This window comes from Vombatus ursinus, unplaced genomic scaffold, assembly GCF_900497805.2.
Source record: "Vombatus ursinus unplaced genomic scaffold, bare-nosed wombat genome assembly UNPS02014768.1, whole genome shotgun sequence".
NCBI lineage: Eukaryota > Metazoa > Chordata > Mammalia > Diprotodontia > Vombatidae > Vombatus > Vombatus ursinus.
The window spans coordinates 35015319-35030201 of record NW_020954546.1 but is presented as its reverse complement, the minus strand read 5'-3'; the positions used below and the strand labels follow the sequence as shown (position 1 = coordinate 35030201).

Below are 14883 nucleotides of genomic sequence, written 5' to 3'. Positions count from 1 at the left end.
TGAGGAGCTGGCTCACTTTGCCGCTGTCCCGTCCATAATAGAAGTCATCCACTAACATGATAAGCTTGCTCTGGGTGACATCACTGGAATTCTCCATGGGCTCAGGGGCCTTGGCAGGTGGCGACAGGGTAGGAGCAGGTGTAGAAGAGGGTGTCGAGGGCATGGGAGCAGTCTTCTCTGGGGATGGTGGCTTTGTTGCTGATGGAATACTGGGCTCTGAATCAAGGGGCTTTCCCTTCTTCAGGAAATCAACCAAGTCTGGGCAGCAGTACTATGGAGATAATAATCACACCAATTGTTTGTGGTCAGCATTAGAGTGAGCTAGAGCAAAGTAGCTCAGAAGATTTCAGTCCAAATTTTAGCCCAAATCTCACAAACTCCATTTAGTTTTGAATAGTTTCAGGGGACCCTCTACTGACTCTCATAGCTCAACTTCTCTTCCTTTTGCATATATTCTCTCCAAATGTTCCCCTTCCCTTCACCCCCCTCCCCCCACCCATTACACATGCCTCTCAGATCCCTCCTTCAGATGAGAGGCAGGGTAGGATGAGCACTAGCCTCAGAGTTGGGAGAAATGGGCGTGGGGGTCTTGGGTCTGAAACCATGATTTGTGATGACATAACTAATCTCTGAGCCTCAGCTTCCTGATCTAGAAAATGGGAAGCATAATACTTGCACTATCTGCCTCACAGAGTTGCTGTGAGTAAAGTGCTTTATAAGCCTTCAAGTGCTATACAAATGAGTTTATTATGATGATTATTATTATCATACTTTACCCTTCCCTAAGAGTTTTTGGTGCCATAACTCCTCAATGCAGCACTTCCTGGCTTCAACCTTCCCTGGCATAAACAAAGCAGAGAATCTAAGAGCAGGAGGAGGCTCTGAGCTTATTAATGAGTCTAAGTCCAGTTAAGTTCAGAAACCCTCCTACAAAGCCCCCAGCAAGTGATCATCTGGCTCCAGTTACAGCACCCCAGTGAAGGGGAATCTCTTCCCTCTCCAAGTAGCCCAACGTGCTTTTGGAGCATTCTGATCGGCAGCAAGCAAGCTTTGGATGCTCAACCTAATAATCTGACTCTTGGCAACTTCTAGGCACGGATTCTACCCTGTTGGGTAGATCAAATGTACCACATGAAAGCCCTTTAAATGTCTGAAAGATGCCTTTTGAGGACCCTCTAAGTCTTCTCTTTCCTGGGATAAACATTCCCAGTCCCCCCAACTATTCTCTCTGCTGCAAGTTCTCTGGTTTTCTCACCATCCTGGACACTCTCATCTGCCCAAAACTAAGTGGTATTCTGGATGTGGCCTGATCACACCAGGCCTCTCACTGCAGCCTAGCTGATTTCATTGGCTTTGGCTGCTATGTCAACATCACTGATTCATACTAAGCTTGTGGTCCATTAAGTTCCATGGATCTTCATTTCGGAAGCTATTATCTAGCAAACAATTCCCCTCATCCTATATTTTAAATTTGCCTTTTGAACCCAAGTGTAGAATTTCACATTTACCCCTATTACGTTTCATATAATTTGATTCAGCCCACTGTTCAAGTCATCTGAGCATTTCTGGATCCTGACTTTGCCATCCAATGCATTAGCTTTCCTACCAAGTTTCCTGTCATCTGGAAATTTCAGTATGACACTTATGCCTTCATCCAAGGTATGGATCAAAATATTGAACAATACAAGGTCAGCGAAAGATTCCTGGAGCAGCACATCAGAAAGCTTCCTCTAAGTTGACATCAACTCAATAATGAGGCCATTTGCAGCCAGTTCCAAATGTGCTATACAATCAACGATCCCATATTATTCCACTTCATCTACAAACACAGCATGAAAAATACTGTGAAATTTATTACTATAATCTAAGTATATTATGTCCATGGAACTTTCCTAATTTACCAGTCTAATCACTCTGTGAAAAAAAGAAACAACATTAGTCTGGCATGAGTAATTCTCGAAGCCAAGATGGCCGTTACTGATTACTGTTTCCTTTCCTAAGTTATCTGAAAAATCACTCTTTAATAATGTGTTATAAAATTTTTCTAAGATTTGAAACAAGTTCATTGGTTTGCAGATTCATCTTGTTTCATCTTGAAAATGTGGACATCTGACCTTTTCTAGTTCTATAGCATGACTTCACTTTTCCAAGACAGTCTAAAGATCACTAAGTGGCTCAGCAATCCTATTTGCCACACCTTTTACCACACTCTTAAGATGCTGTTCATCTGGGCCTAATTACATGAACTCACTGAGGGCAGCAAGATGCTATCTGTCTCACCTACCTTAGGTTTCCAAACCCTGCAAACCATTGCTGTGATAGCCTTCCTAGAGCAAAGATCAGTATCTTTGAAAGAGAAAACAGAACTGAACCACATGGGGCCCTGACTTATCTCTGGAGAAAAACATTAATTTAAGCATTAAAGGAAAAGAAAGTCTAGGTAGCATGACTTGACTGAAATGTTCTCTAAGAGACTCAGACTTCCTGCAGTCTTTCTCAGATGTATTTTGTGGACCTTCCACAGATTTCATTGAGGTGATATCATTATCTCTTCTTCAAGAGACAAAAATAAGAAGAGATTATTCTTTTCTCTGCTTGGTTTTTGCTCCCAGGTTGCCTGCTTAGAGCCACCTATGGTCCTTTAAGCTGGTTCCCAGTATAGAAACATCACTTACACACATGTGACCTCTCAGAGCTTCAGTGACACGGAACTGGGAATTACAGCGTGGGCAGACTTTCCGGCCACCATCCTGGAGGTCAAATGTTGGTATTGGAGAAGTCACTGAAAATGAAAGGAAAAGCAAAGGGTAGTGATTTGAGAGCATTAAGCATACTGATCTCAGGAGAGTTCTTCCTGGAGGGTATCAGAACAGGGGCCAGGGACCAGGGACCACTAAGTTTAAAGCACCTTCCTGTAGCCTTTTTCCTTATTCCACTACACTGATCTCCTGCTGATGTTTGGAAATATCTCTACTCACCAAATCCAACCTTCAAAATCATGTTCATTGACTTTCATGAAGCCTTCTCTAAATCCACCTAACCCTAACCATTACAACAACCCTCCCCTCAAAGTACTTGCATAGTTTTTTTAATAGCTTACTCATTCATACTTCTCATTATGTGTGGCCTATCTCCCACAACAGAATGTAAGCTTCCTGAGGGCAGGCACTGTGCCTACTGTCTTCTTTTTAATCTTTCCCACTATGCCTGGTATAATGCTTTGTACTCAGTAGGTGTTCTACCAATGTTTGGACTGACTCATGATCTTTCAGGCTATGTACCTTTCATTGCTGATGACTCAGGTCCGCTGGTTCTCTGAGAGCTGTGGGCAGGGCTGTTGTTGGACACCACCATTGGCCCAGGGCTCTGGCCCAGGGAAGGGATGGTGTTGAGGGTATTCACCAGCTTGGCCACCTCATTGCTATTCTCACCTGTCACCCCAGGTCGCTTGACAGTGACAAAGCTGGCAATGCTCACTGCAGGCGGAGAGGGGAAGGAGGGAGCTAGGTTTGCCAGATGATAATCATCCGTTCTCCTGACCCACCCCAATCCCTACGTGGCCACCCCCAATTCCCAAGCCTCACCTAGCTTGGGATTCGGGGCCTGGCTGGACTGGCCTGGTGGCTGTACAGCCAACTGCCCCAGCGAGGTCGGCTGCGTGGCAGTGGGAGTGGTTGAGGTGCTGGGAGTGGACTTGGTCTGCTGAGACTGGGACTGCGGGACGGTGCTGCGGATGGTGAGGGTAGCTGGGATGACCGTGGTAAAGGTGTTGGTGGTGGGCCTCACAGGCATCGTGGAGCCTGGCCTCACCTGTGTCATCTGAGAGAACACTTGAGGAACTCCAACTGTTGGTTTAACAAACTGGGTACCTGGAGCTTCAGAAAAGAGAAAGAGAGAAATTGTAAACTTCAGTCAATTAACCCAAACATGGTATTGCCTCCCCGACTGCTTGAAAATACTGGGATATGGGAGAATTCCTTCTTCCAAATGGCTTTATTGACTTATCAGAGGCTACTATAAGTCACCAAAAAGATTTCTGAGACTTAAGAAGGCAGTAAGTCTTCTGATAAGAAGTGTTAACCTAGCCACACAACCAGAAGTAGCTTGATTTTGAGGTGGGGAGGAGTGATGAGAGGGTGGACAGCAATGTCAAGCTTGGCCTTGGGAAGAAGGGCTTGCCACTCAGATTATTAAAGGAGACTTTTTGCCAACTACAACCAACCAGAAGCCTATTTGGCCTACTGGGATAGCTGATAATTCAGCAATAGAAGGTGTTAAAGGGAACACACATAAGCAACTCTAGAATTAAGGAAGGAAGCATGGCATAGCAGAAAAAGGAGTCAGATAATGTGGGTATGAAGCCCACTTCTACTACTTGCTAGCTGTGTGACCTTTCTGAGCCTCAGTTCCCTCATCTGTGAAACAAAAGGGCTGGATCAGATCATCTCTAAGCTCCCTTTCAACTCCAATACTGTAATTCTGAAACTTAAAGAGTAAGTCAGTTGTCCTGAAGACTTCAAGCCTCACTAAGAGAAATAAACTTCAGGGCAGAGTGTACACTCCACAGCTAAAACAACTTGTACTATCTGTCTGAACTGGAGTCACATCGGATAAATACTAGGGGAAGAGGACTGTTGGTCAGGCTGAAGTCTTAACCCTGTAAGAAACATGATCGAGTCAGTGATGAGCTAAAATTTTAACTTCAGAGAGAATGAAATTCACTTTATTCATGTCCAAATCCAGTCACAGGCAAAGATAGGTTATTATAAAACCCAACACCATAAATGGAGAGACTTACAAAAGTATTTCAGGAAACAAAATATAGAATTCAGGGATTAACTAATTGTTCCTGGAGCCCTGATAATCTAGGAATTAATGAAAATGAGTAGTTGAAAAAAGAGATAAAAAGCAGATAGGGCAAATCCTATTTTAGTGCCTCATGTTAGCTGATAAGAATCCAAAACAATTAAATCACCTTCCAGGTCAAAAGTTGGGAATATCTTTAAAATTATGGATGTTTTCCAATCAATCAGATACATGATTAGGTTTTTTAATTAGTCTAGAGTAAAAATTTTAATTAGCCTAAAACAGTAAAATGAAAACTTCTGTTGGATATCATTTTAGTTCAAGTGACTGAATAGTTTTTTCTTACCTGGGACTAGTGTAATTGGTCTAACTGTTTGGCCTTGCTGTACATTCAACACAATTCCAACCTGATTCATTGCATTTTGCACAGGCCGAACATTCCTTACAGGAAATCCCTGCATTTAAAAAAGCAGAACAAACTTTAACACGTGAATACAAATCAATATGGATCAGTGGTTGCCCAGGAATCAGAAGTTAGGTACCAGGTAAAATTTGGGTCCAAATACACTCCTCAGACTCTCTCATGTTCTCAGGTCTCTCCGATGTTGGAACTTTTCATGAATGAGATGAACAGTTTGGGGACATCCTTACTAAGCAAAGCCAGTTTGAGCATATTACTTCAAGAGAGGAAAGCCTAATTTGGGTCCTTACAAGGACCCAAATCTAAAAGGCCTGGGTCCAGGTTTAGCTCAATCTTTAAACAGGTAAAATCAGAGAAGGAAAACTGAAGCCAACAGCAATCACAGGAATGACTCAACAGGTAAACAATCATAAACCTAAGGAATTGTTTGAAAAACCCACTCCAAAGGCCATAAGCCTTTGGCAGATTTCCAACAGACTGCTGCTAACCTCAGGGTCTATGGCAAAGAGAAGCTTCACTTAGTGTTCAGAGCCAGGTCAGTTTTTGGCCTTAGCTTACCATGTTATCAATAACAAGTGTGTTCTCTCTACATTTACAAAAGCTTTTCCCCCCAAAGATTTCCACAGGTTACGTTCACTTGATGGGAATCTCCAAACTTGCCTCAGGTAACAAAGGAAGCACAGAACCTCCAGCAATTTGTGCAGAAGTCTAGATGCCTGACGGTAACAAATTCTAATCCAGACTTTGCCACTAATTTGTGTGCTAGCCTCAGGCAAAACAGCAGTTATGTTCTGTAAAGCTGTCTATACACCGATGACATCAGATTAGAAAACAGTAATACTGTAAACTTGTAGAAAAACAGAAGCAATGGAAGAAAGACCTATAACTTTAGATCAAGGGTTGGGAAATTTTTTCTATGAAGACAGAAAAAATATTTTAGACTTTATGGGTCAAGAGGCAAAACCAAGGATATTATGTAGGTACTTTCTTTAAGCTAGAGAGAAAACAAATTTCCATAAATTTTTTGATAAAATTCAAAATACAATAATAGTAACACAAGTCAACTTAATGAGAAGAATGGAATTCTATCTCGGGAATAACATTTCATTTAATTGGGGTTCAATGTTGAGTGCTCCCTATCATCAAAATCAACTGTAGATAATCATCCATTAATACTGACATAAAGTTAGATTTTATGTATTTCATCTTTGAAAATGTCTTTTCACAGAAAGGTACTGCCAAATAACACTGACATCAATCCAGGAGCATAGGATTTTAGGTGAGCATACTCTAACTTGGAAAGCTTTTACAGAATTCTATTAGGTTCTTCTCTTGATCTCTGACCTTTAACATGTCATTCTATTGCAGACAAACCACTTCCAACTGAAGGTTAGGTGGAAGCTCCTCAGCTGCAATATTAAATGGATTCTGAAATATGGACATTTCTTTTGCACCTGCACTGAGGTCAGAAAAACACTATTGGCACTATAGTTTGAGCTTAGGAAATAGATTTGCTACAAATCTGAGTGGGAATGGCAATCTTCCTTACTGTTTTAACTTTTGACAGCATGGGAAGTATAATAATAACAGTAATAACAACCAAAACTAACATTTATATAGTACTTACTATGCATTAGACACTATGCTAAGGGCTTTTCATACTGATCTTCACAATAACCCTGGGTGCTATTATTACCCCCACTTTATAGGTGACAAAACTCAGACCAACAGAGGTTGAGTGATATGCCCAGGGTCACACACTAGTAAGTATGTGAGACCAGATTCAAGCTCAGGTCTTCCTGGCTCCAGGCCTGGTACTCTAACTACTGCACCATGTAGCTGCCCCTGACATAAATATGTACAAAGCAGCTTGACATTACAACATTAATTGTTTTTGAACTGATTTTGCTACAGTATAAGTTTTGCATATAAGGACTGTTTTTGCCTTATAATTTTATGCTAAATTCATTATGAAATATTATCAAGTCTGCAGCAAAAAACAGTTCTCATTCAGAAAAATTTTGGTCTTGGTCTTGAGTTCAAAAATCATGATAAAACTTTACCACTGGTAAGCAATGGAACTACTGAGTGATGGCAAGTTAGGATACTTGGCTTCTACTTCTGACAAAAGTTCATAGAACTGACAATGGTTAAGGCCATGAGACCAAAGGAAGTTCACCAGTGTCAGTACTGGTTCAGTAACACATGATAGATTAAAAAATTTTCTACAAAGTATTTGCTGATGAATAATACAATGAATAACCATAGGCCAATAAACACCTTCCATTTTCACAAACTTTGTAAATTTGTTCTATACAGCCTTTTTTCTGTTCCACACATATTATCACCACCATGATTGTAACACATCTTCCATTTCAGGTTGTACTGAATTAGTGTTTTCTGAACTTTGAAAATATTCTCTCTTGAAGATGTGGGAAAACTGGAACAATAATACATCGTTGGTGGAGTTGTGAACTGATCCAACATTTTGGAGAGCAATTTGGAAATATGCCCAAAGGGCTATAAAAATGTGTATACCCGGGGCAGCTAGGTGGCGCAGTGGATAGAGCACTGGCTCTGGAGTCAGGAAGACTTGAGTTCAAATCCAGCCTCACATACTTGACACTTACTAGCTGTGTGACCCTGGGCAAGTCATTTAACTCCACTGCCTAACCCCCCCCCCCCCCCAAAATACATACCCTTTGACCCAGCAATACCACTTCTAGGGCTGTATACCAAAGAGACCATAAAAATGGGAAAAGGACCCACATGTACAAGAATATTTATAGCAGCTCTTTCTGTGGTGGCAAAGAATTGGAAATTGAGGGGATGTCCATCAATTGAGGAATGGCTGAACAAGTTGTGGTATATGAATGGAACGGAATACTATTGTGCTGTAAGAAATGACGAGCAAGTGAACTTCAGAAAAACCTGGAAAAACTTGTACGGACTGTTGCTGAATGAAGTGAGCAGAACCAGGAGAACGCTGTACACAGTAACAGCCACGTTGTGTGATGACTAACTTTGACAGACCTAGCCCTTCTCAGCAATGCAAGGATCTAAGACATCTCCAAAAGCCTCATGATGAAAAATGCTATCCACATCCAGAGAAAGAACTATGGAGTTTGAATGCAGATCGAAGCATACTATTTGCTCTTTTTTTTCCTTCTGTTTTGTTTCTTCTTTCTTGTGGTTCCTCCTATTGGTTCTAATTCTTCTTTACAACACGACTAATGTGAAAATATGTTCAATAGGAATGTATCTGTAGAGCCTATATCAGATTGCATGCCATCTTAGGGAGGGAGGTGAGGAAAGGGGGGAGAAGATTTAAAACTCAAAAACTTATGGAAGTGAATGTTGAAAACTAAAAATAATTTTTTAAAAATAAGAAGAAAACATTCTCCTTTGCAGTTGGTTCACGAAGACTATCCAGAAGACAATTCTTCAATCGCTTTAGACTCACCAATAACTCCTTGAATAAACAACAACTGACCAGTACTGGTAACATCAACAGCCAAGGAAAACCACTCAAAATCTTTTGCCTTGTTTTCTAATTGACTAGTGATGTCGCTCCCAATGTCCTCAACTCTTCTTTCTGTTCTAAAAGAAAGTCTTAATAGTCTTAAACAAGTTTATTTTTTCCGGACACATTGCTTTGGTTGCAATCAAACATGATTTAATTAACTCATCATCAGCAAATGGCTTTCCTTACTTGGCTAACAAACAAGACATTTGGAAACTTATTTTGGTTGCAGCCTCATTTTCATTTTTCATTTTTGTGAAGAAATTGTGCTGTGATGAGATATTATATTTTAAACTTTCCAATTTTTTCAGACTTGCTTTCCTGTGAGTTGGGAATAATGTGATACATGATTACTCTGGTAATGGTGATGGCCACTGTATTCTTTTAGCACAGTTACAGTGTCACTGCATAATAAGCACAATGCTTTGCTATATAATCCGATAACAAAATAATCCACACTTGTGCCTTAAAAGCATGACATCCAAAGACCACTTTTCTTTTCTTGTTTTGACAAGATGGGTATGTAATGGTAATTAAAAAAAAACAACAACAAAATAAAATGCTGAGATATGGCTATATGTGGCACTTCTGAGTGATAACTGAATCACTGCAATTTGTAGGATGCTGAGCACCAGTGCAAGATGACAAGAGCACTATTGACTTGGTGTCTGTTACACCGACTCAACTCTACAGTACAAAAGCAGTCACAAGCAATACATACATTAGTCAATGTGGTTTGTCTTCCAATAAAACTTTATTTATGGACACTGAAATCTGAATTTCAACTAATTTTCACATCAAGAAATATTATTCTTGATTTTTTTCAACTATTTAAAAATGTGAAAACCATTTTAAACTCACAGGCCACATAAAAACAGGTGGCAGGCCAGATTTGCTCCATGGGCCACACTTGACCAACTCTTGCTCTAGATACCAAGGATCCAGACTGAAAATACAGTCCCAATGAGGTCAAGTACATTTTCCCACTCCTTTACCAAATCAGAGAAACATTAAGGCCCCATTTACCTGTGTAGTGATGAATATAGGTTGCGAGGTCACAGGAGAATTAGTAACATGGTTGGCATTCTGCATGACCTGGACAGGCCTCAATACTGGTTGAGTGACCATGGTGCTCAGACCTGAGGCTGGATTCTGTGTCAAGATGAGTGGCTGTCCACCTTGCTGAACCAAAGGATTGCCTGCTAAAACATTAAAGGAAAAGAGAGGGGGATATGTAAGAAAAAAATATCGAACTCCTCAAGTTTCTCCATATACATCAATGCCATTAGAAATACCACAATCTCAGACTGTACAGATCGTTTAGACATGGTGACAATAGCATTTCAATTTAACTGTTCAGGTAAGGGGAAAAAAAATCAATGTCATCAAAATGGAAGCATGACCCAAAACAGATTGTAAAAACTCTGACAATCAACAGAGCAAAACAGGGATTGGTGAGGATTCTCATTGACACCTCTTACCCATGCCTCTTATAATGAAGATCAATGAGTAATAATAGCTCACAATGTACCTCTCTTCCCTTTTTTAGAGGTCAAGTACTAAGGGTATGAAACACCACATATAATGTTGGACTTGGTTGATGTGTTGGTTAGTTTTGCGAAAACAATTTTTTTCTTTCATCATTTGTTATAAAGGATAACTTTCAGGAAGGTGGCATAGGGAGGAATGGATTGGAAAACGCAGGTGATCTAGAAACAAAAGGTATAAATGAAAATTTAAAATTAGAGTTATACAGTTACATTGCACTTTGAAATCTGCCAAGTGGTATACATGCTTTGGGAGTAGGTATTGTTTTAATATTTGTACTTATATCTCCAGTTATCATAGGGCTCAATACATAACAGGCATTTACAACAAAGGCCTACTGACTGATTAGCTGATCTCACTCGATCCTCAATAACCCTGTGAAGTAGGTGCTATGATTATCCTGATTTTTACAGATGAGAAAGTTGAAGATGCCGGAGGTAACCCGACTTGCCCAGAGACCACACGTGTAAAAGTAATAGAGTCAGGATTCAAACTGAAGCCTTCCTCTACTCCTAGGGTATCACTCTATCTACTAGTTATATTAAAACCATTATCGATTACTATCAACTTCTCTCCAGGTTTTCGGAACACTATTCTCTCTTAGTGCTCATCCTACCTATCCAGATGCTCCTTTGCCGTACGCTCTTCCTGATCATGTCCTCCAACCACAGGTGACCCCCAGGATTCTGTCCTGGGCCTTCTTTCTATATACTACTTCACTTGGTGATTTCATCAGGTCCCGTGGACTCAAATATCATCTCTATGCTGCTGATTCTCAAATCTACCTATCCTGCCTTAACCTCTCTGCTGACCTCCAACCTCCAAATGCCTTTTGGACATATACATCTCAAACTGTAAGTCCAGTAAACATCTTAAACTCAACATGTTCAAAAATGAACTCATGATCTTTCTGCCCAAACACTCCTCTTTTAAAGTTCCCTATTACTGTCACCCACCATCTTCCCAGACCCTCAGGCTCAAAATTTAGGTGTCATCTTTGGCTCTTCACTATCTCTCACTCCCCACACCCTGTTGCCAAGGCCTTTTGTTTCACTTTTGTGACATCCCTCGAATACACCCCGTTCTCTCTTCTGATGCTGCCCCAACCCTGGTACAGGCCCTCATCATTCCATAAGTGGGCCATTGTAAGAGCCTGTTGGTGGGTCTGCCTGCCTAAAGTCTCTCCCTATTCCAGTCCATCCTCCATTCAGTCAAGAGAATGATTTTCCTAAAGTGGAGGTTCAACCATATTATCCACAACACCTCTGCCCCGCCCCAGGACTCCTTCTTACCCAATAAACTCCAGTGGCTCCCTATCACCTCCAGGATCAAATATGAAAGCCTGTTTGTCTTTCAAAGCCTTTTATAACTTCTTCCCCACCCTTAACACACCTTTTGACACTGGCCTCCCTGGTGTTCCTGGAAGAAGACATTCCATCTCTCAACTCTGGGCATTTTCACTGCCTGTCCTCCATGCCTAGAATCCTCTACTTCATCGCGACCTCTTGGCTTATAACAGTAACAACAACCATAATTGCAGTTAACATTTATTTAGCACTTACTATATGCCAGACACTGTGCTAAGTGCTTTATAATTATTTCATTTGATCCTCACAACATTCCTGGGAGGTAGGTGATATGATTATCCCCATTTTTACAGATGAGGAAACTGAGGCAAAGAGAGCTAAGTGTCACACAGCTAGTAAGGTTGAGCTCAGGTCTTCCTAATTCCAGGCCCAATGTTCTACCTACCACGCCATCCACCTGGCTACCCTGGCTTTCTTCAAGTCCCAGCTAAAAACCAGCCTCCTACAGGAAGCCTTTCCCAATGCCTCTTAATTTGGGTGCCTTTCCTTGTTGCTTATTTCCTCTTTTTCCTGCCTATAGTTGTTTGCATCCTGTCTTCCCTCATTGATTATGAAAGCAGGGACTGTCTTTTACCTTTCTTTGTATCCTTAGTTCTTAGCACAGTGCCTAGCACATTATGAATGCTTACTGACTGTCAATATGTCTGAATATTTGGATCAAAATCATATAGAATATGGTCCTGTATAGAAAACCTGGGTAACATGCAAACTCTTTTCCAGAGATTTTAACTCAATAAAACCGGCTTCACTGAAGATTAATTTAACAGTCAACTCATGTAACACTGACCACCAACAATTAAGCAAGTCCATAGAGCCTCAAAGGAGAAAGAAAGCACCCTGCATCTTAGTTTTACTTGGAGTTTGAGTTTGAACTGCCAGGAAAATGGCGGGGCCCCGAGAGTGAAGGACAAAGGTCTTTCACAGCATGGCAATAATGAGATTGCCAGGTCAGTTTTTCTTAATAACATCAGGACTGACAAGCAAAATAACTTACGAAAGCCTTATACCAAGTGAAGGTGCTACAACTGCAGTAAGATGACAATTTAGTGAATAAATAAGGTTAATTACCTAGAGAATGTTTAATGCCCTGATCCAGGAGAATAGCCATTCTGGAAATGTTTTTAAAATCCTTTATTTTGTAACCCTAGGTTTATTCAATCAGACAGGTTTGGGAAGCTAGTAACTAGCAAAAGAGAACCCGGGCTCTTCATTCTTAATGGAAGGAAGCCTGTGCCCAGTCAGTCCGGAGGCAGTGGCTGCACAGGAGCCCTGACGAGGAGCTGCAATGATGCTGTCTGTAACCGTAGCCGCCTCCTTGGCCCAGGCCCTCCCCCGCCAAGCTGGGCTGGTCTCTACAAATGCCCTGGGGGCAGCCTTTGTTGCAACAAGGAACTTCCATTCCTCTAACAGCCACCTTCAGAAGTCTGGCACTGCTGAGGTGTCCTCTCTTCTGGAAGAGCGTGTTTTGGGAGCTGACACTTCTGTTGATCTGGAAGAAACTGGTCGAGTCCTATTTATTGGTGATGGTATTGCCCCTGTTCATGGGCTAAAGAATGTTTAGGAAGAAGAAAAGGTGGAATTTTCTTCAAGCCTAAAGGGTATGTCCCTGAACTTGGAACCTGACAATGTTGGTGTTGTTGTGTTTGGTAATGACAAACTGAACAGGAGCCATTGTAGATGTTCTTGTTGGTGAGGAGCTACTGGGCCGTGTTGTAAATGCCCTGGCCAACGCCATTGACGGAAAGGGTCCAATTGGTTCCAAAACTCATCAAAGAGTTGGTCTGAAGGCCCCTGGAATCATTCCTAGAATTTCTGTGCGTGAACCCATGCAGACTGGCATCAAGGCTGTGGATAGCTTGGTACCAATTGGCCGTGGTCAGTGTGAGTTGATTATTGGTGACAGACAGACAGGCAAAACGTCAATTGCTATTGATACAATCATTAATCAGAGATGCTTTAATGATGGAACTGATGAAAGAAGAAGCTGTACTGTATTTATGCTGCTATTGGTCAGAAGAGATCCACTGGTGCCCAGCTGGTAAAGAGACTTACAGATGCAGATGCCATGAAATACACCATCGTGGTTTCAGCCACTGCATCTGATGCTGCCCCACTTCAGTACTTAGCTCCTTATTCTGGCTGCTCTATGGAGGAATATTTCTGAGATAATTGCAAACATGCTCTAATTATCTATGATGATTTGTCCAAACAGGCTGTTGCATACTGCCAGATGTCTCTGCTGCTCCATTGTCCCCCTGGTTGCGAGGCTTCTACCTGCACTCCCGTCTGCTGGAGAGAGCAGTCAAAATGAATGACACTTTTGGAGGTGGCTCTTTGATTGCTCTTCCAGTCACTGAAACACAAGTTGGTGATGTGTCAGCCTACATCCCAACAAATGTCATCTCCATCACTGATGGACAGATTTTCTTGGAAACAGAATTGTTCTACAAAGGTATCCGCCCTGCCATTAACGTTGGTCTGTCTGTGTCCCGTGTTGGATCAGCTGCTGAAACCAGGGCCATGAAGCAGATGGCAGGTACCATGAAGTTGGAATTGGCTCAGCATCGTGGAGTGGCAGCTTTTGCTCAGTTTGGTTCTGATCCAGATGCTGCTATTCAACGGCTGCTGAGTCGTGGTGTGCGTCTGACTGAGTTGCCGAAACAAGGACGGTATTCTCCCATGGCAACTGAAGAAACAGGTGGCAGTCATCTACGCTGGTGTACGAGGGTATCTGGACAAACTGGAGCCCAGCAAAATCACCAAGTCTGACAGCGCTTTCTTGGCGCATGTCATCAGCCAACACCAGGCCCTCTTGAGTAATATCAGGATAGACAGAAAAATCTCCAAAGAGTCGGATGCAAAGCTGAAGGAAATTGTCACAAACTTCTTGGCTGGATTTGAACCTTAAGCTCCCAAGGATTTTATCACATGCCAGTTTGGTTCTGTCAATGTTTCTTCTAGTGATTTGGTTCCATTAAATACAGGACTTTAATAATGCACCCTTGTGCCTAATTTACAGAAATCCCATTATGAATAAAGAGTTCCATGTTAAAAAAAAAAAAAAGAAAGGAAGCCTGTGCCCACCTCTTCATGAAGATGGTAGAAATTCATCTGGACTTTTAAGCAAAAACCTGAAGGCTGGGTTGATATAACTGGCATTAGGGATTAATGAAAAGCCTGGCCTGGCTAGAGAAGTTTCAAGTTGAGGTGCTAAGAAA

At 41.6% G+C, this 14883-nt stretch overlaps 1 pseudogene; it reads left to right on the top strand.

Annotated features, from left to right (window-relative positions):
- The first annotated feature begins 12930 nt into the window (after window positions 1–12930).
- LOC114043096 lies at window positions 12931–14628 on the top strand (annotated as a pseudogene).
- The last annotated feature ends 255 nt before the right edge of the window (window positions 14629–14883 follow it).